This window comes from Canis lupus, chromosome 5 (assembly GCF_003254725.2).
Source record: "Canis lupus dingo isolate Sandy chromosome 5, ASM325472v2, whole genome shotgun sequence".
Taxonomy (NCBI): domain Eukaryota; kingdom Metazoa; phylum Chordata; class Mammalia; order Carnivora; family Canidae; genus Canis; species Canis lupus.
The window spans coordinates 52,844,103-52,866,087 of NC_064247.1; the positions used below are offsets into that span (position 1 = coordinate 52,844,103).

General features: G+C 37.7%; 1 protein-coding gene across 2 annotated transcripts in view; it reads left to right on the forward strand.

Moving 5' to 3' along the window:
- Positions 1 to 21,985, forward strand: part of FYB2 (FYN binding protein 2) — a 128,437-nt gene that overhangs the window by 39,822 nt on the left and 66,630 nt on the right. The gene's annotated exons all lie outside the window — the stretch shown is intronic.

A 21,985-nucleotide genomic window follows, 5' to 3' on the forward strand; every position in this document is an offset into this window, starting at 1 on the left:
GCCCATTTAAAAGAGTTAAATGACAACACAGAGTAGGTCAGTGAAGCCACATTCTCTGTGCATTTGTGTGAAAGAGGAAAAACCATTTAGACAGCTAAGGCAATGATTTGCACTGTTTACTCAATGAACACAGGCCCCAGGGTGACAGTTTGAGGGGACAATATAATTCTGTGCTCTGAGTCCATCTTGGTTCCCTCATGACTCACATTCTGAGAGCATCTCCATGTGACTATACGTGTGCTACAATGGTGATGGATGCACCAATGGATGTTCAGTATAGAGATAGAGCATGACTGAGAACAAGGCAGTAATAATAAAGTGGAGGATAAACAGATGCAAAGTATTCCTTTTTAAATATTTTATTTATTCATAAGACACACAGAGAGAGGCAGAGACACAGGCAGAGGGAGAAGCAAGGCCCCATGGGGTGCCTGATGTGGGATTCGATCCCAGGACCCGGGAATCACGACCTGAGCCAAAGGCAGATGCTCAACCACTGAGCCACCACGATGCCCCCAGATGCAAAGTATTCTGATGTAGAAGAATAAGAGATGAAGTTGGATTCCCAAGTTAATTAGGTGCCATGCTGAGGAATTGGGACTGTAGGTTGCGGTGATGAGTTAACTTAAACAAGTGCCGTGATGCTGAGCAGCCTTACGGACAACTTCCATGGAAACCAGGGCTTGTTTGGAAGGAACGTCTCCTATGTTCATGGTATTGATCTTCAGTACAAGTATTAGATTAGAAACAGAATATATTGGGTCTCATTACTGGAAGGGGACCTGGCAATTATCAGATGTAGCAAGCTGCACAGCATAATATTAACACTTCTGGGGGTTTTAAACTGAGCCCTACCACTTAACATCTATATAACCTTGGACAAATGCCTTAACCTCTGCAAACCTTAGTTTCTACTTAAGTAAAATGGGAGGCCGATAGGACCTGACTCATACAGTTGTGGTGAGAGTTAGATAAAACAATGATCGTAAAGCATTGAGTGCAGTGCCAAGCACCTAGAGAGTGTTCGATAAAACTTGCTGAGCTGTTATATAACCCCCTCCAAAGGCAGGAATCATAATTAGAACCTTAATGCCTTCAAAAATCATTTGATGAAAAGCTCATTCTCTGAAGAGTCCAATGTTTTTCTTGTTGGGGCAGATTTTATTCATTCAACATATATTCATTGACTACTATATGCCAAGCCCTCATATACACACTGAGAATATAGCAAAGTACAAAGTAGACAAAAGTATCTTACATGCATGCACACATATGTGTGCACACACATTAGTTTTATTTATTTAAAATCCAAGTTGCGCTTGGACCAAAACCGACCTCCCTACCCCAGACTCCCAGCCATCTGTCCAAGACCTACTCATTGGTACAGTAGACAGGGTCTCTACCCCTCCATTACCTGGCAGTTCTTAAAACACCTAAGGAATACATCATACTGTTAAATAAAACTTTCATTATTTTCAACTATTATTCATAAAAGAGAAGTCTATGTTTTAGCTGTATTTTTATGGATATATATTTTTAATCATCTTGTTAGAAACTCAGTGCATTTACAGTAGGCGCTTTCACTTTTGAACCTCTTCATATCCTGTATTAAATGGGAGAAGCAGCACTAGGCACTGCACCCAGTACAAGTCTGGGGTCAGATTCACATAGAGCCAAAACCCCTCCTCTACAACTCTGACAGCCCGGAGCTGTGATACACACATCTGTAAAGTCAACACAATAATACTTACTTCATTGATTGTCATGAAGACTAAATGAGATAAATTGAAAGTATGGAAAATACAGAAGGTGTACAATGAGTCTTGGTTTCCTCAACCTGTGGCCTCTCCATCCCTTGTTATCTCTGGAATAAATATCTCATTAGTTCCCAACAGTGAAATGATTCTTGGGAGATTATTCTTTGTCATCATTCTTTCATGCAAACCAAGCTGGCTGGTATACCTCTTGAATAAGCAGCCCCTATTTCTGTGAGCAAAGCAGGTTCGTCCCAGGGCAGCAATTAACGCTGAGTCTCTGTCAGTACTTAGCAGAGTCGGCTAATATTTTATTCATTAGCTGTAAATATGGCTTTCCTCCCATTAAGATGTGTCAGAGTGTCGTCCTGACTCAGGAAATCTCTGACTCAGACACGAGGGAAGGGAGAGCCTACTTTTTCTTCGGGAGAAAAGATTCATACAGTATAGCATTTCTCAGACCAGGGTCTGTGGGTGGATCTCAGGAGTCTACCATTTTCTCTTCTGAACTTTTTAATTTTGTGTTTTCATCTTAATGATAGTCTTTAAAAGATAGTATAAGCCTATTTTGAGTCTTCTAGATGATTTATTTCAACCTAATATTTTGGAACATGCTTTTGTGTTTGTGTTTTTGATATTTCTACCCCATACAGAGTGAAAACTACAAATGCCTCCGAGGGCTGGTGGGTTATGTGACTATGTCTAGAAACTCCCTTAAACAACTGGGAGGGAGAGATCCTGTGGAAATGGGAAGAAATGCCTTACCTAAGGCTTTCAAGTGAAATATTCATAATATCAGAACACCACCACTGTGGGGTAAAGTAAAATGCATCTATACTCTTTATTTGAATAGTGGTAAGTGTTATAAAGAAAAGGTTTTAAAGAGTGTTCAGATAGTAACTGGGGACAAGGAGTGGGATAAAGAAAGTGTAGGATGATCAGGAAAGGCCTGAGGTGGTGACATTGAGGTTGAGCCCTACATGATGAGGACCTAGTCACAAAAGGTCTAGTAGCTGGACATTCCAGGACATTGCTGCTCATTCTAGCTGAACAGCTAGAGCAGTGAGTCAAGGGGGAAGTGTGTCTGCACATTGGGGGAGCAATAGCTAAAGCACAGTGTCCTGGTAAAATGGTGGGGGTCTTGAGAGCCATGGAGTGAATTTGGATGCTGCTCTCAAAATATGTTGGGAAACCACAGGAGTTTGAAACCAGGGAGTGACATGAGCTGACATTTATTTTGTAAAGATCCCTTTGAATGCTTCATAAATAATAAACTTAGTGAAGAAACAGGTAGAAATATCTTCAGAAGCCATTGCAACAACAAAACAGTAGCAATAAATAGAGCAATCAGCACTCCTACTGAGGGTGTCCTAAGCACTTTAAATATACGACTCCGTTTATGTTAATCCTAAGAGGTAGATGATATCCAATTTTGTAGATGAGGAAATTGAGTCACAGAGAGGTTTTATCACTTCATATGGACAAGGTGGTAGAGGTAGAGGTTAAAAAAATGAAGGGAATCAAGATGTATTTTGGAGGAAATGTAGTGATTGTGGGATCACCTGTGGAGAATGAGACAGGAGGGCAAGATTGGAATATAAGACCATTCCCGGGTGATTTGTTATTTCCATCACTGTTGGCACCAACATGTGTGGAGTCTTGGCACACACATCAGTGCTCAGTGCAAAATGACCCTTCATGAAAGCTATTGGGGATTTTTTTTTTTTTTTTTTTTTTACTTAAACGAAACAAGCATGCCCTAGAGTCTCTGTTTGACCAGAACCTCTTAGGACTAGTTTTAAAGTTGTTTGGAGCTTAAATATGGCTACATGTCAGTTGGTCAAGACCTGCTCTGATTGACCAATGGCAAAACAGGTTCCTCACGGTGGTATCTGGGAAAAGATGAGCCCTCACATCCCAGTGTGCTAAATTGAATCACTATGGGGCAAGAATGAAGACAGGGAGGTTTTTTAAGCCTGTACCTTATGAAGTTTAAGACACAGAATATTCAGGTGGATTTAGCCCAAGCCACTTCAATAAATTCTTATGCCTTTTTAATTAGGTTTCAGAAAATAACAAGGCCACTGTTTGGCCTTTCTTTCCAAGGGCAGTGGTGTCAAGAACAGTCTATTTGGGGGGCTTCTTTTGTATTTCCAAGTATTTTTCCTTTAAAAATAAATTCACCTATAGATTCTATTTTTTTTTAACACTTACCATAGAGAAGGACTTGTGCCCTTTATTAATGTCTCTTCTCTCCTTTTAAAACTCCCAACTAGGGGCAGCCCGGGTGGCTCAGCGGTTTAGCGCCACCTTCGGCCCAGGACGTAATCCTGGAGACCCGGAATCGAGTCCCGCGTCCGGCTCCCTGCATGGAGCCTGCTTCTCCCTCTGCCTGTGTCTCCGCCTCTCTCTGTGTGTCTCTCATGAATAAATAAAATCTTTAAAAAATAATAAAATAAAAATAAAACTCCCAACCACGACCACCCGATGAAGTTGGTGGTTAGCCGACTCTCTGACCATAGAGTTAGGTTAAGGAATCCAAGATAATGCAACTGGAATATCACCCCTGCAGGGCTTAACCTGGCCAACAGGGCTCCAGAGCATCACCTCTCAACCAACACTGCAGACTGCCTTTCAGAAGATTCATGTTGGATCTTTACCTGCAACAAAAGAGGGCAAGGTTTAATAGACTCATGGCCTGCTCTACAAATTGAGTCTAGACATTCTCCAGGCAGCTGTTCTTGAATGCATCTCCTGCCTTAAGATTTCTTTTTCTGTCTGGAGAAAGATCTGTGTGAGGGAGGCTGGCCAGGATGGAACTAAAGTATGAAAGTGTTTGGAGCCAAGTCTCATCTTTACTCCTTACTGGCATTCAAATGATAAGCTGGAAAAAAATCATGACTTAGGAAGAAATCAGACAATAAAGTTACAGACTTAGAGCCTATTTTTGTACATAGGTTTGTTCAGAAGGTTGAATGGAAACTTATCTTTGAAAACATGCTGGGCATTGTTTAGCCCTTTACATCTGTTAGACTCATTTTAGCCCCATGATCATGTTAGGAAGGCAAAATTAATATTCCCATTTTGAGTTGAGAAACCAAGGACTCAGAGATGTTTCATGATTTGTCCTAAAGTATAAGATAATACAGAGCTAACATAGGGTGTGAACTCAGGACCAGATGTTCATAAGGATTTTCAACTACACTATCCTGTCTCAGAATTTTTCCAACATGAGCGATTTTGGGAGGTCCTGTTAGATTCTGAATTCCATGATTGTCTTTCTCACCTTTCTCACCTACTGAGAAGTAGACATGCCAGTAATAATTATTTAATGCCTAAGTGATAGACTAATTGAGTGACAGATTGAGGGAGGATAGACAGATAAAATGATACTGCTTTTCAGGAACTTTTTATAAATAAAGAAAACATTCCTAAGCTCTGTCAGCTGTATATTCTGCATTGATCTGCATGTCCAGTATCTTGTCCTTCTAATATTAAGCAAAGCTAAATAATTAGGACAATCTAAGCTCTGCATTTGCCTTTGTATATATCGTGGAAGGGCTCCTGCCATGTGCAGAAGTGGACTCATATGAAAGCTGCTCTGTCCTCTGCTCCTTCTTAGTCTAGCAAAATTCAGCTCCAAGTGACACTGCCAAGAAGCTTGTCCTTATCATTCTAGCCATCTCACAAGGCGCTCTCCTTTCATCCCCCACTTCTGTAGACCTATTACACTTTCATTCAGTAGTTATGTAATCAAACTAATCATCAAGCACTTTGCTTGATGATTAAAATAGAATAAAATTCAGAAACCCCAAACTGCTTACTAGGGCCGGGAAGGCCCTACCTGTTCTGACCACTCTGCACACTCTTCCTTGTTCATGGTCTTTAGCCCACTGACTGGCCTTTTGGCCTCTCCTCAAACACAACAAGCATATTCTTACCAAGCACGAATGCTTGTTGCTTCCTGTGTATGGAGGGACCTCCTCCCAGATCTTTAACTGATGGCTCCTTTCCATCGCGCAGGATTTGTTCATTCTGTCAGTCAGTCAATGAATGTTTATTGAACCCCAGCTGTGTGCGAGACATGATCCGAGATGCTGATAATGCAATTTAAACAAAACAAAGTCTCTACCCTTGTGAATATACATTTTAGTTGGGAAGAAGGACAGAGAAGCAAATAATGATAAAATTAAAATAATAACAAATGCTTACATGTCCACTTCCCCGACCACACCTGTGTCTCCTGTCCCAAGGTACTATCTGTGCCATGCAGAGGTCTGCCTAATTCTCCTCTTAGTACTTATTAATGCTTCAAAGAATAATTATTCTGGTTTCTTTTTTAGTCTATACCACAAAGGTATTGAGTTCAAGGACCTTGTCTATTATTTGCTTTTATATTCTAAAACAGAGGAGGAGCTTAGTGAAAACATTCATGATGTGACATCATCTGTCTCTCTATGTAGGAGTTTTCAGTATAACTATGAGCTTCAGAAGAGAATCCAAACAATCAGGAGCCTATAATGTGCCAGGTGTTGTCTTTGTCACTAGGGACCCAGCCGTGAGTGATCTACAAGATCACAGAACAAAAGAGAAAAAAATTAAACTAATAAAAAGTAATGAAATGATTTAAAGATGAGGACAACGAACTGAGGAATGGCATAAAGCAGAAGGTTATACAGATAGAAATGGTGGGGAAGAGGGCTATTTGGAAAAGGAAGTAGAAGGACTTTCTTGAAGGCAAACTGTAAGGGGAGACCTCATGGTTGAGAAAGAGCTGGCCATACAGGGGCATTTCAGGTGGCAGCAACAGCATTTGCAAAATCCTTGAGGTGGGATGGAATGTGGTGTCCTTGCAAAACAGAAAGGAGGCAGGTGGGGTTAGAGTATCATGGAGGAAGAGGACGGTTGGACAAGAGTTTGGAGAGGCTGCTGGAAGTGAGATCATAAAGGGGGAAGCATTTGATGGTTTTGTCTGTTGTTGCTGTTTTTCATTAAGAATCATAGGAAGAGGGAGCCTTGGGTGGCTCATTCAGTTAAGCATCTGACTCTTGATCTCAGCTTAGGTCTTGATCTCGAGGTCATGAGATCAAACCCCACATTGGGCTCCATGCTGGGTGTGGAGCTTGTTTAAAAGAAGACAAAAAAAAAGAATCATAGGAAGTCTTGGAAAAGTCTTAAGCAAGGTTGTGACAAGGTTCAAGTCTTCTTTTTAAAAGATCATGCTTTTAGAGACTAGATTATAGAAGGAACAGAGAATAACACCTAATGCATATTTTAAATAAAAAGTTGAGGTGTTTGGAAAGGCCATTGGTAGTAAAGATATGACATACAGAAGAGCCACATACACAGAGACACAGAAGCAGGAAAAATCCTGGTGTGTTCAGGAACCATAATCTGACATGTTTAGGATGTATAATGGCAGGGTATATATGGGGCAGTGCAGCACGGAATAGTTCAGTAAGTGTTGGCTGAATTATAGTATGGACTTAGACAGTACTTTGTGTACTTAACTGCCTATGATTATATATGTAGGCTATTTTGGTCACTTTCCAGATTCTTGAGTGTTCCTCACCTTCCTGTCTAAATTATAAATTCTTGGGGATCCCTGGGTGGTGCAGCGGTTTGGCGCCTGCCTTTGGCCCAGGGCGCGATACTGGAGACCCGGGTTCGAGTCCCACATCGGGCTCCCAGTGCATGGAGCCTGCTTCTCCCTCTGCTTGTGTCTCTGCCCCTCTCTCTCTCTCTCTCTGTGACTATCATAAATAAATAAAAATTAAAATAAATAAAAAATAAATTCTTTGAAAGCAGGGAGAGGATCTACCACTTCTTACCAACTGCATAATTGGAGTTTGTTTAAATTGAATGCTTTTGCAATGCTTGAAAATTAGAAGATCCAAGGAAAATGTTGTAAAGGATTAAGAGCATAGACTGTAGGTCAGATAACCTCAGATTCCTATTTCGAGCTCTATACACGAGCTGTGTGATCTTAGAAAAGTAATTTAATATCTCTGGGCCTCCCATTTCCTCACATGGGAGATGGTGAAATCAATAAATCCTACCTCCTAGGGTTGCTGTGAGGATTGAGATGAATATCTGTAATTCCACAGAGTGCCTGGCAATGTTGTCAACACTTGATAAATGGCAGCTATTTGTTGTTTGTTGGTAGGAACAGAGTTTGTCTGTAACAAGGTCTAGTTCTACAAGCAGGCTGGAGCCAGCAGACAGTGCTCCTCCTAAAGCCTGCCTCTTGCCCCGAGGATGACCTACTCTCCCTTTCTGTAAAACAGATGGGGTTGGATATTACGGCCACCTCAAAGAGATACCCTGAAATTTGAAACACAAATATTTTATAAGTTGATCTTACTGATGAAAATGAAGGCTTAAGAGTTTTGTTTTGTTTTTTTTTTTAGGCTACAGAAACTTCCAGTGGTTAAGTAAGAATCTGCTCTAGTGGTGGCATTAGAAGTCAGAGTGCTTTTAGAAAGTCATGCCTACCGGACGCCTGGGTGGCTAGTTGGTTGAGCAGCCAACTTTGATTCAGCTCAGGTCATGATCTCAGGGTCATGAGATCTAGCCCCACATTGGGCTCAACATGGAGTCTGCTCTGCTTCAGGATTCTCTCTCTTCATCTTCCCTTCCCCCTGTTCATGAGCGTTCTCTCTCTCTCTTTCTCAAATAAATAAATTTTAAAAACAAGAATACCTCAGTTCACCATGGTTTTGATTCTACCCTAACTTCAAAATACAGGTTAAGTAATTTTATTATTTATAGGTGATAATGTCAGGCACAGAGAATATAGTGACTATCCCACACATTTTCTTTTTTTTTTTTAAATTTCTTTTTATTGGAGTTCAATTTGCCAACATATAGCATAACACCCAGTGCTCATCCCATCAAGTGCCCCCCTCAGCGCCCGTCACCCAGTCACCCCAACCCCCCACCCACCTCCCTTTCCACCACCCCTTGTTCGTTTCCCAGAGTTAGGAGTCTCTCATGTTCTGTCTCCCTCTCTGATATTTCCCACTTATTGTCTCTTCTTTCCCCTTTATTCCCTGTCACTATTTTTTATATTCCCCAAATGAATGAGACCATATAATGTTTGTCCTTCTCCGATTGACTTATTTCACTCAGCATAATATCCTCCAGTTCCATCCACGTAAAGCAAATGGTGGGTATTTGTCGTTTCTAATGGCTGAGGAATATTCCATTGTATACATAAACCACATCTTCTTTATCCATTCATCTTTCAATGGACACCGAGGCTCCTTCCACAGTTTGGCTATTGTGGACATTGCTGCTAGAAACATCGGGGTGCAGGTGTCCCGGCGTTTCATTGCATCTGTATCTTTGGGGTAAATCCCCAGCAGTGCAGTTGCTGGGTCGTAGGGCAGGTCTATTTCTAACTCTTTGAGGAACCTCCACACAGTTTTCCAGAGTGGCTGTACCAGTTCACATTCCCACCAACAGTGCAGGAGGGTTCCCCTTTCTCCACATCCTCTCCAACATTTGTTGTTTCCTGTCTTATTAATGTTCCCCATTCTCACTGGTGTGAGGTGGTATCTCATTGTGGTTTTGATTTGTATTTCCCTGATGGCAAGGGATGCGGAGCATGTTCTCAAGCACTTGTTGGCCATGTCCATGTCTTCCTCTGTGAGATTTCTGTTCATGTCTTGCCCATTTCATGATTGGCTTGTTTATTTCTTTGCTGTTGAGTTTAATAAGTTCTTTATAGATCTTGGAAACTAGCCCTTTATCTGATATGTCATTTGCAAATATCTTCTCCCATTCTGTAGGTTGTCTTTGAGTTTTGTTGACTGTATCTTTTGCTGTGCAGAAGCTTCTTATCTTGATGAAGTCCCAATAATTCATTTTTGCTTTTGCTTCTCTTGCCTTGATGGATGTATCGCAGGAAGTTACTGTGGCCAAGTTCAAAAAGGGTGTTGCCTGTGTTCTCCTCTAGGATTTTGATGGAATCTTGTCTCACATTTAGATCTTTCATCCATTTTGAGTTTATCTTTGTGTATGGTGCAAGAGAGTGGTCTAGTTTCATTCTTCTGCACGTGGCTGTCCAATTTTCCCAGCACCATTTATTGAAGAGACTGTCTTTTTTCCAGTGGATAGTCTTTCCTGCTTTGTTGAATATTAGTTGACCATAAAGTTGAGGGTCCACTTCTGGATTCTCTATTCTGTTCCATTGATCTATGTGTCTGTTTTTGCACCAGTACCACACTGTCTTGATGACCACAGCTTTGTAGTACAACCTGAAATCTGGCATTGTGATGCCCCCAGCTATGGTTTTCTTTTTTAATATTCCCTGGCTATTCGGGGTTTTCTCTGATTCCACACAAATCTTAAGATGATTTGTTCCAACTCTCTGAAGAAAGTCCATTGTATTTTGATAGAGATTGCATTAAATGTGTAAATTGCCGTGGGTAGCATTGACATTTTTACAATATTAATTCTTCCAATCCATGAGCATGGAATATTTTTCCATCTCTTTGTGTCTTCCTCAATTTCTTTCAGAAGTGTTCTGTAGTTTTTAGGGTATAGATCCTTTGCCTCTTTGGTTAGGTTTATTCCTAGGTATCTTATGCTTTTGAGTGCAATTGTAAGTGGGATTGACTCCTTAATTTCTCTTTCGTCAGTCTCATTGTTAATGTATATAAATGCTACTGACTTCTGGGCATTGATTTTGTATCCTGCCACACTGCCAAATTGCTGTATGAGTTCTAGCAATCTTGGGGTAAAGTCTTTTGGGTTTTCTATATACAATATCATGTCATCTGCAAAGAGGGAGAGTTTGACTTCTTCTTTACCAATTTGAACGCCTTTTATTTCTTTTTGTTGCCTGATTGCTGAGGCTAGGACTTCCAGTACTATGTTGAATAGCAGTGGTGAGAGTGGACATCCCTGTCTTGTTCCTGATCTTAGGGGAAAGGCTCCCAGTGTTTCCCCATTGAGAATGATATTTGCTGCCCCACACATTTTCCCCATTAAATAACTAACACAGAGAACTGATCTGAGAAACTATCAGATCAGCCTACAAAGTATTGGAAAATATTATCCAAAACCCACTTGTAAGCTTCTTGACTTTCACCATCATCCTGTGCTTCATTATTTTCATTTTTTAATTTCTCCTCAATTCTAGAGAGACCTGTAGTTCAGAGGAAAAGAGTGATGGACTAAACTATACCTATTCCCATGGAATGTTGTGTAAGATTATGCAACATTTTAATAACAATTACTTAGTTATTGTATTAGAGTTCTCCAGAGAGAGAGGACCAGCAGAAGTTACACATATATTTATATATTCTATATTAGAATTATTTATATAATATTTAGTACATATGTACATTATGTGCATATACATATGCAATATGTACATAATATTAATAATGAGCAACTGGTTTACACACTGGTTATGAAAACTGAGAAGTCCCCTGCTCTGCCATCTGCAAGCTCGAGACCCAGGAGAGCCAGTGATGTAGTTCCTAAGTACAAAGGTCTGAGAATCAGGAGAGCTGATGGTAAAAATCAAAGGCAGGAGAAGAGGACATGAGATATCCCCACTCAATCAGTGAGGCAGGAAAAAAGTAGTGAATTCCTCCCTCCTCCACTTTTGTCTTATTCAGACCCTCAGTGGATTGTATGATATCTCCTCGCAGTAAGGAGGGAAATCTGCTGTACTGAGTCCCCTGATTCAAATGCTGATCTCATTGAGACACACCTTCATGGACATACACAGAAATAACATTTAATTTGCACATCCTGTGGCCAGTCAAATTAACACATAAAATTAATCATCATAGTCATCATAGTTTTGTGGCCCTTTATAGGAAGAATGGGGTTATATATTCATAGATTAAAAACAAAGAGATACCTAGTGCCCAAAATTTAGTGATGTTGGAGGTATTCTATTTGTTGTTTATTGTGGCTGTTGTTGAAATCAAAGGAGAATAAGTAAGGTCATGAAACATGCACTAGTAATATTGGGTTACACACACATATACACATACATGCATATGCCTGGATATGTATCTATATGTACATACATGTGTATATATACATGTTTAAACTGTATGTATCATGTAGAGAGATATGTATGCACAAACCTATGTGTATATGTGTTCTGTTGATATGAAGGAAGTGGTCAAAGTGGTAGAAGTTGAAGTGCCAGTGGTAGGAGTGTGGAGAAGCAGAAGTAGTAGAAGTGGAAATGTAGAAGACAAAGTTTTAATAGCTTGTAAAAGAAAAGTATCCTTGAAAATTTATCAGGTATTTTTGTGAATCTGGTATAAATGCATTCTGAGATCAATTGTAGCATCTCGTCATAGTCTTTTTTTACAAAGTCTCTTAACTTAATCCTCCTTAAGAGGAGGATTTCTTAAGGTGAAGCCCGATGGGAAGGGTAGTCTTACCAAAAGTATTTATTGGAAATGGAATGTGCCCAGTTTGAGACTTTGGGTAATTGAGAAATCAGATGGCCTTCTACTTCCTTGTCTCCAGGAACCTGTGGAATGTCACACAGAGTGACCCCTGGCTAAGCTACTCCTGTTCTCTCCAAAATGGGTGGCCCACTGAAATAAGAAATAAAGGAAGCAGAGTTTTCAACTTAGCTCTAATAAAATGCAAATGTATAGCTAGCAGGTTTTGTTGTTCAAGTCTCAGTTTTTCTACCTAATATCAGCTCTTTAGATTTTCCAGAGCCTTCTTGCCATGAAAATTTTCAACTTACGCTCTTATCCTGTGGCACAGAAGAAGATGGGAGAGGATATGTAACCTGTCAGGCATTTACCACATGTTAACTGAGTTAGTCCTACACTACACAGCTACAGTGAGCCTATGAAGAAAATAGGGCTCTATGATCTTAAATGACTGCCTGAGACTCACACAGCCAGCAAGAGAAATTTCCAGTGATAAGTATAGATATGATGAGTACTTAGATATGTACTTAGAGATGACGAGTCTAAGTACAGTGCCTGACACATTGCAAAGCCTCAATAATTGTAGCTAATATTGTGATGGACAGTTTACAGTACAACCAAGTGAACAGGTGTTAGAGTGAGCGGTGTGAGCTACTTCTCTAGAATGTACAACCTAATACAGAGGTTGACTAAATTATTTTCCAAAAGACAGCTGTCATCAAGGGGTTGACATGGCAAGTAGAAACACCCATTAGAGGAGGTCACAAGTCCATGATTGAAACAGACCCTATTGTTCAAAAACTAATTTTGAAGATAAAATGCCACGGGTCCAAACACAATTAGAAATTTTCTTTTGTAAGTCATCTGTGACACTAGCTGTTGTGTCTTCTTGAACATACAAATGTTGAAGATATCATTAAGAAACATTGTAATATTGTAGTTATTAGAGGTTTTCTATGAGAAAGTCAGAAAAGAAAGTTGATGCTCTGTCAATAATAAAAAAAACTTTCCGAAATGCAAACCTCATGAAAACCTTTTCCAGTTGAGTACAATTGACAACTATAATATTATATGTTATATCAGTTTCATCTGAGGTACAGGTGTACATGATTCGTTATTTGTATATGTTGTAAAATGGTCACAATAAGTATATTAATGTCTGTCACCATACATAGTTACTATTTTTTTCTTGTGATGAGATCTTCTAAGATCTATCTTAGCAATTTTCAAATATGCAAACAATATTATGAACTGTAGTCACCACAATATACATTATACCTCTATGATTTATTTTATAAATGCACATATGTACCTTTGACCACCACCCTTTATCCATTTCTCCAAACTCCACCCTGTACATTTGTCAATCTGTTGTTCTTTGTATCTATGAGTTTGGGGATTGCTTTCTCTTTTTCCTTTTTTTTTTCTTTCTTTTTCTTTTTTTTTGTGACACGTATAAGTGAGATCATATGGTATTTGTCTTTCTATCTGCTTATTTCACTAACATAATGTTCTCCAGGCCCAACCATGTTGTCACAAATGGTAAGATTTCTTTTTTATGGCTAAGTATAAGTGTGTGTGTGTGTTTTCATCATATATATGTACCATATTTCATTAACTGTCCATCAGTGGACATTTAGTTTGCTTCCCCATCTTTGCTATTGTAAATCACGGTACAATAAGCATGAGAGTGCTCGTATATCATTTTGAATTAGAGTTTTCATGTCCTTCAGATAAAAATTCAAAAGTGGAATTGCTGGTTTGCATGGTGGTTCTATTTTTAATTTATTGTGGAACCTCCATTTTGTTTTCTGTAATGAGTGCACCAATTTACACTCTCATGTAACAGTGCAACAGTGCACAGGTTTCCCTTTTCTCCACATCACATTAACGTTTTTTTTTTTTTCACATTAACGTTTTTTAAGCTTCTTGACCTTCACTATCATCCTGTGCTTCATTATTTTCATTTTTTATTTATTTCTTTTCTATAATAGCCATTCTAACAGGTGTGAGCTGATATCTCATTGTGGTTTTGACTTGCATTTCCCCGATTAGTGATGTTAAGCATCTTTTTAAGTACCTGTTGGCCATCTCCATGGAAAATGCATATTCAGATATTCTACCCATTTTTAATTGGATTGCCTGGGGACTTTTGCTATTGAGTTGTAGAAGTTGTTTATATATTTTGGATATTGACCCCTCACCACATATCTGATTTGTGAATATTCTCTCCCATTTTTCTAAATTTTGTTGCTTAATATTTTGTTGATTGTTTTCTTCATTGTGCAAAATTTATCTTTCCAGAGAATCAGCTCTTATATTTGTTGATCTTTTCTATTGTCTTTTTATTTTATTTCCTCTTTAATTTTTGTAATCTTGTTCCTTCTACTAACTCTGAGCTTCATTTGTTCTTTTTCTAGATTCTGGAGGGGAATGTAGGTTGTTCATTTGAGATTTTTGTTTCTTGAGGTAGGCATTTATCTCTATGAAATGTCTTCTTAGAACTGTTTTTGCTGCATCTCATAAGTTTATATTGTATTTCCATTTTCATTTCTCTCAAGGTATTTTTTTATTTCTCTTTTCATCTTTGACCAGTAACATGTTCAATTTCTATAAAAATATATTTGTGAATTTTCCAATTTTTACAAATTTCTTTTTGTAATTTCTAGTTTTATACAATTGTGGTCAGAAAAGATCCTGGATATGAATTCAGTGTTCTTTAATTCGTTAAGACTTGTTTTGTGGCTTAACATATGATCTATCCTGGAGAAGGTTCCAGTCACACTTGAGAAAAATGTATATTCTGCTACTTTTGAGGGGAATGTTCTTACATATCAGTTAAGTCCAACTGGTCTAATCTGTCACTTGTTACCTATGCTTTCATATATTTTCTTGTTACTGATTCATGCCCTTTTTTTCCACATAAAAAAGTTCCTTCAACATTTTTGGTAAAGTTGGTTAGGTGGTGATGAACTCTTTTACCTTTTGCTGGTTTAGAAAACTCTATCTCCTCTTCAGTTCTTAATATTAACTTTGCCAGGTGGCATATTCTTGGTTGAACTTTTTTTCTCCCAGCACTTTGAATAAATCATGACATTCCTTCTGGCCTATAAGGTTTCTACTGGAAAAATCCGATAGTTTTATGTGTGTTCCCTTGTATATAGTAAGTCGTTTTTTTCTTTCCGCTTGCAGCATTCTCTTTATTTTTTGGCATATTAATTATAATGTGTCTTGGTGTGTCTCCTTGGGTTTATTTCATTTGGAACCTCTCTCATCTTTCTAGATCTACATGTGTCCCCCCACCACCACCACCCTGTGCCAGGTTAGGGAAATTTTCATTAATTATCTCTTTTTGATCCTTTCTTTCTCTCCTCCTGAGAGCCCTATAACATGAACATTAGTCAGCTTGATGTTGTCCTAGAAGTCCTTTAAGCTTTCTTCACTTTTTTTCATTCTTTTTTCTTTCCACTGCTCTCATTGGGTAAGTTCCACTGTCATATCTTTGAGGTCACTGATTCTTTTTCCTGCTTCATCTGTTCTGCTGTTGAACACCTTTACTGTACTTTTCAGCTCAGTTATTATATTCTTCAGCTTTGTGACTTCCATTTGGTACTACTTATATTTTCTCTTTGTTGAAGTTCTTACTGTATTCATCCATTCTTCTCTAAGCTCAGTAAGCATCTTTATGACCATTACTCTGAACTCTTTATCAGGTAGATTGCTTATCTCTATTCCATTAAGGTTTTTTTTCTATGTTTTTATCTTTCAGGGTTTTTAAAGAAGTTTTTTGAAACATATTCCTTTGTTTCTTCCTTTTTCTTGACTTCTATACAGTAGACAAAACAACCACCTCTCCCAATCTTGAAGGAGTGGCCTCATGTAGGAGATAAACCTTATCATTCAATACTTCCCTAGTTCTTGGTGTTCTCCAAAGCCCTTCTGATCATCCAAGCAGCTTAGTATATTTTTAATAGGTCCTAGTGGTGAGGGCATGCTAAGACCTGTCAGTGTCCCAAAGGGAAGGACCTCAGTCAGCACCCAAATTCAGGCTGATTAGGAACCAGATTCTTTGGCAGCTGATTTTAGAGTATGCAAATATCTACAGTCTATGTGACTATAAACATAAGCCCCACTGGCTACCAGAGTTGGGTAATCTAGAGATGTCCCCTGAGTGACAGTCAGAACAATCAGGGCTCCTGACGAATGTATAAGCTCCTTTCTGGGAGATACCTGTGAATTGTAGTGAGGCAGAGGAAGAGTACATAGATGGTGGCCACTGGCATATGTTCCCTGAGAGCCCCTCCATAGGCCTCTAGATGTGTAGCACACCTGAAGCCTGGCCTCAGGCCAAAACTCCAAGACAAGCAAGTGGGCCTCTTTAACAATGTCTGGGGTTGTATTTCAGTCTGATGTTTATACAATGCCCTAGGGATGACAACTTGGAAAGAACTGCCTCTCCGATTGTTACTATCCTGTGGGACATAGAAACATAACCCCCCTGGCCAACAGAATCAGGTAATCAAGGGGCATTTTCTGGATAGCATCCACAAAAACTGTGGCACTACACTAAAATATAAGGCATCAGAGGTGTATAAGAGCTCCCCTCTGAGAGATACTTGTATGCTGGAGCACAACAGAGGGAGAGCATAAAAATAGTACCTACCCTCCAAGGTCTCTGGAAGGGATCACAGTCACCTGTTAGATGTGTGTCAAAATTTATTTTTTAATATTATAATTTCTGTCTTCCAACATAATATTATTAGCACACTTTGGTGGATGCTTTTGTGCAGAGAGCAAATATTTCATTCAATATCCACAATATACCTTTAAATTAGATTTTATTATTACTATTTTATAGAGTAGGAAACTGAGATTAAGGTATTTACTCAGCACTTTATAATTAGAAAGCAGAAGAGCTAGGATTCTAGTTTATATCTGCCTGACCCCAAGTTCCAAGTTTGTCTATAATTCTGTGCTGTCTCCCAATAATGTCTATAGTCCTGGAGATAGACAGATATTTTAATAAATGTGGAAACAAAAAAATTGACACACAGATTTATTTAAATCATAGTTATTTCTTCCCTGTAATCCAAGTTCTTTATATTGACCCACACTGCATTAAACCAAGGCAGATTTCAGATCTGGTTTTAATGGATCTGGAAAAGGATAAAAGATATGCTCAGATAGTAAAAAAGAAGGTTTAAATACAACTACAATATCTTTTTTTCATCTTTAACATTAATCCTAGGACTGCCCCTTGGTAAAGACAATTGATCTGAGAGACACTTTTTTTATATTCAGTTGAAATTCTTTTTGATCATCTAAAGTCAGATACTTATTCATTTCTGACAAAAGTAGTCCAAGAAATTGATTAGACATCTTCTTTCAATTTTTCCACAAATTGTTTCTTATTAATAAAGTTAATTTACCATAGACCTGATGAGATTGTTAGGTCATTGGAGCATGAGATACATGGCATAGTCTATAATTTAAGAAAGTTTCTCTCGATTACTTTATGATAGGGGAGGGGAACAAAATAGGGGAGAAATTACTGATGCATTAGAGTTCATAATTTTTCCTTTTCAACAAAATGAACTATTCATACATCTTTAGAGAATATAATTTTAAAAAACTCGAAAATACTCAAGCTGGTCAAATGTGGGAAAACAATCAGATGGAATGTACTTGTGATAATAAATGGGGAAGAGGGGACAAGAAAAGAGAACTCTAACCTTGTCATTGTCTGTAACAGCAGGTATACTAATATACCTATAAACAGAAAAAAACAGGAAGAATATAAAAATACTAACACCTCACTTGTGTTAAGTGGGAAGCTCATGGGTGATTCTTTTTCCTCCTTCTCCTATGCTCCACATTTAGTGAAGTATTCATTTTCCATTTGCTACCAATAGATAAAGTCCCCTTGATTTCACTCCTCAATTTCATTCTCTTTCTCCCTCCCACAGGAAACTTTTAATATGGATACAGAAATGTACCCATTGAGTGTATAACTTATACTTTAACTGCAAATTCTTATTTATTAAAGATAGAGTACTTCACGTTTTTTTATAAATGGAATCGTATTATTCTGCAACATGATTTTTTCAAAGCTGTGTTTTCATATTCCACCTACATTGATGCATATGCGTCTAGTTTATTCAATATAATTGCATATTGTAGACATTCCATCATATGAACATATCACAATTTGTTCATGTGTTCCCTTTCTGAGGGACATTCCAGTCGTTTTGAATGTTCACCCTTTCAAGTGATGCTATAATAAACATCTCATATATAAAACCAGATTTTCCCAGGTTATCTACTTAGAAATAAAATTGTAAACAACTTCAGTTTTACTAGATATTGAAAAACTATATTCCAAAATAGCTGTGCCAGTTTATACTCTCAAGCTAGTATAAAGTTCCAGTTTCTCCATATTCTTACCAAATGAAATATTATTTTGAAACTTTGGGATTCTTGCTTAAACTGATGGGTGTGAACTAATTTGCAGTGTCTTCATTCCATTTCCCTGTTTACTATATGGTGTGAATTTTTTATTTTTTTGTGAACTTATTTTTATAAGCTACTCAAAATTTCTCTTCTGTGATGTCTGTAATATCCATTTGTCCAATTTTCTATGAGTGCCTTTACTGAAGATAACATTTATTTCCAATACATCCATGTTTTAAATCCCATTATGTTCCTTTTGTTAATGTTTCTTTTTATTTAAGTTCGATTTGCCAACATATAGTATAGCACCCAGTGCTCAGCCTGTCAAATGCACCCCTCCGTACCCGTCAGCCAGTTACCCCATCCCCCCACCCTACCCACCTCCCCTTGCACAACCCTTTGTTTGTTTCCCAGAGTTAGGAGGCTCTCATGGTTTGTCTCCCTCTCTAATTTTTCCCCCTCAGTTCCTTTTTTCCTATTACAAGAATTTCTAGTTGAGTTGAGATAGTCTTTGTTATAGTTCACCATTAAGTATGATGTTTATTGGAGATTAATCTAGTTAAGAGAGTTTGTGTGTAATGGTTATTTTGAGTGTATTAAAATCTGGTTTTCCCTTATTGTTTCAGTGTGATTAATTACAATGGTAGATTTTCTGATGTTGAGCCATCATTGACATCCTGGAATACATTTTAGTTGTCCTTGACTTAATTTTAATACTGATTAACTCATTTTTTATTTTTATTTTTATTTTAGTATTTAGTGAGTTTGGACTAAAATCTTTTAAGTGAGATTGGGCTGTATTTTTAAATCTTTGGCTATGTTGTAGTCTTCATATCAAAAGTATACTGCACTATTAAAATGAGTAGGATAGCTTTTCTCCTATTCTCTGAAACTATTCATTCAAACTTGCTCATAAAACTATTTGGTGGTGGAGAAAGAGAGGGATGAATTGAATGTAAAGGTAAGAGGAAGGGAGAGTGGGTGTGTGTACTATTGATTCAGGCTCATTAATGTTTTATTGGCCTATTAGGCTTTGTATGCAGTTCTTCAATCACTGGGGTAATTTTATATTTATAAATTTGCCAGTTTTCAGTGAAATTTCAAATTTATTAGCAATTTACACAAATTATTATATGATTCGCTTATCATAAGGTTTCCTTAGATTTCTGAAAACTTAAATCTGTTTTTTAAATTTATTTATTCATGAGAAATACACAGAGAGAGGCAGAGACATAGGCAGAGGAAGAAGCAAGCTCTCCGCAGGGAGCCCAGTGAGGAACTTGATCCTGGGACCCTGGGATTATGCCCTGAGCCCAAAGCGTGTGTGCATGTGTGCATATGGACATGTGTGTACATTCTCTCATTTTCTTGATCAGTTATGCTAAAGTATGGTCTAATATGAATAAACCTACCTAAGCTTTCTTTTAGTCAGTATTTGGTTTGCATCTCTTTTTCCATTCATTCATAAAGGAGCTTTGGTTTGCCTGGTGCATTTTTGGCAGGATTAGCTAGATTTTTACAACATGCAGGTACTATTTTATTAAAGTAATCTATCTGCATTTATTGTGATTCTTGATCTATTTGGATTTTTTGCATATTTTATGTTTTGAATATATTATGAAAATTTTACATGTATATTTTTTTCCTTTGCTGCCTTCTTTAGTATTTAAGTTTTCTCATTCTATAGTCTCCTTCCACCAGTTGAAAAGTTAAATATCCTATTTCTATTCTTTTTAGTGGTTACAGTTAAATTTTGACATACAATTAACCTAAGTCTGGTAGGAATCAAAATCTCTCTCTTGCTCCTAAATGATACAAAGATATGAGACTAACTCTGATAAACCTCTCCCACTCTCTTTCATATTATTATTTAATATTTTTAATTCCATAATGCTCTTAAACTTCTACAAATTTGTCATTTTTATAGTTGATACATATTTAGATTTACCACTAGCTTTATTTATTTATTTGATCACCATTATTTCTTTTTTAAAGTGAAATATAATTAACATATAGTGTCTTACTAGTTTCAGGTATTGGCCTGAAGTTTCCCTTTTTATAGTGTCTTTGTTCGATTTTGGCTTCAGGGTCATACTGAGATCATAGAATGAACTTGGAAGTTTTACTTTCTCTTCTGTTTTTTGAAATAGTTTGAGAAAAATAGGTATTAGCTCTTCTTTAAATATTTAATAGACGGGCAGCCCTGGTGGCGCAGTGGTTTAGTGCCGCCTGCAGGGCGTGATCCTGGAGACCCTGGATGGAGTCCCACGTCAGGCTCTCTGTATGATGCCTGCTTATCGTGTCTCTGCCTCTCTCTCTCTCTCTCTCTCTCTCTCTGTCTCTATGAATAAATAAAATCTTTAAAAAAAATAAATATTCAATAGACTTCACCCTGAAACTATCTGATCGTGGAATAGCAGACTGTCAAGGTATTTATTCCTAATTTAGTTTCTGAAGATGATATATCTCTTCAACTTTATCCATTTCTTCTAGGTTGTCCAATTTTTTCGTTTAAAATTGTTCATAATAGTCTCTTATAGTCCTTTGTATTTCTATACCATCATTTCTTACTCCCTCATTTCTGATTATATTTATTTAAGTCCTCTTGTTTTCTTGACAAATTTGGCTAAAGGCTCTGCTCTAATCTTTATTATTTGCTTCCTTCTACTAGCTTTGTGCTTTGTTTGTTGTTTTCCTAATTCTTTTAGGTATAAAGTTAGGTTGTTTGAGATTTTTCTTGTTGCTCGAGGGAGGCCTGTACTGCTGCATCCCAGAGGTTTTGGACCATTGTGTTTCATTTATCTCAATTTTTTTTCTTCTTCTTCCTTTATTTCTTGTTTGAAGAAAATTCATTGTTTGGTAGCATATTGTATAGCGTTCTGTAGTTGTGTTCCTTCCAGATTTTTCTTATAATTGATTTCTAGTTTTATATTGTTGTGGTTGGAAAAAATCCTTGGTATGATTTCAGAGTTCTTAAATTTATTGAGACTTGTTTTCTGGCCTAATGTGATCTGTCCAGGAGAATCTTCCTTACATACTTGAAAAGAATGTGTATTCTGCTGTTTTAGATGAAATGTTCTGTATACATCTTTTAGGTCCACTGGGTCAAATGTGTGCTTCAAAGCTACTGTTTCCTTGTTTTGATTTTCTGTCCGTTTGATCTATCCCTTGATGCAAGTGGCGGTTAAAATCCCCTGCTATTATTGTACTACTGTCGATTTCTACCTTTAAGTCTGTTAATATTTGCTTTATTTAGGTGTTTCAATGTTGGGTGCATAGATATTTATAATTGTTATAATTGTTATATAATTGTTGGATTGATCTCTTTATCATTATGTAGGGCCCTTTCTTTTTTGC